This window comes from Myotis davidii, unplaced genomic scaffold (genome assembly GCF_000327345.1).
Source record: "Myotis davidii unplaced genomic scaffold, ASM32734v1 scaffold68, whole genome shotgun sequence".
Lineage (NCBI taxonomy): Eukaryota > Metazoa > Chordata > Mammalia > Chiroptera > Vespertilionidae > Myotis > Myotis davidii.
The window spans coordinates 455,106-455,442 of NW_006300376.1; the positions used below are offsets into that span (position 1 = coordinate 455,106).

The 337-nt window shown below is 51.3% G+C and overlaps 1 protein-coding gene across 3 annotated transcripts in view; it reads left to right on the forward strand.

Moving 5' to 3' along the window:
• Positions 1-337, forward strand: part of PPIL6 (peptidylprolyl isomerase like 6) — a 24,130-nt gene that overhangs the window by 839 nt on the left and 22,954 nt on the right. The gene's annotated exons all lie outside the window — the stretch shown is intronic.

A 337-nucleotide genomic window follows, 5' to 3' on the forward strand; every position in this document is an offset into this window, starting at 1 on the left:
CACTTCCTCTCACCCTGATGCTCAGGTGTTACGGCCTGGCACTCATCTCTCTGGAAGGTTTTGGTTTTGGATCACAGATATAATGAGGGGCTTGTGTTGCCTAGGGGAACTCTGATGACAGGCACCAAGTTCCCACAGGGTCGCCTTGTGTTAACTGAAGTTTCCTTCTCTGCCTCTCCTCCCCAACAGTACGCTTGGTGAATCCCAGGGCTAGCAGAGAGGGCAGATAGGTTTTCTCTTGGGTGCCAACCCTGATAAGTTGTAGTGCTGCCTGGAGGATGTGATGTGGATTCTAAGGTGGCATCCTAGCTCAGCAATGTCTCATTTTGTGCAGTGG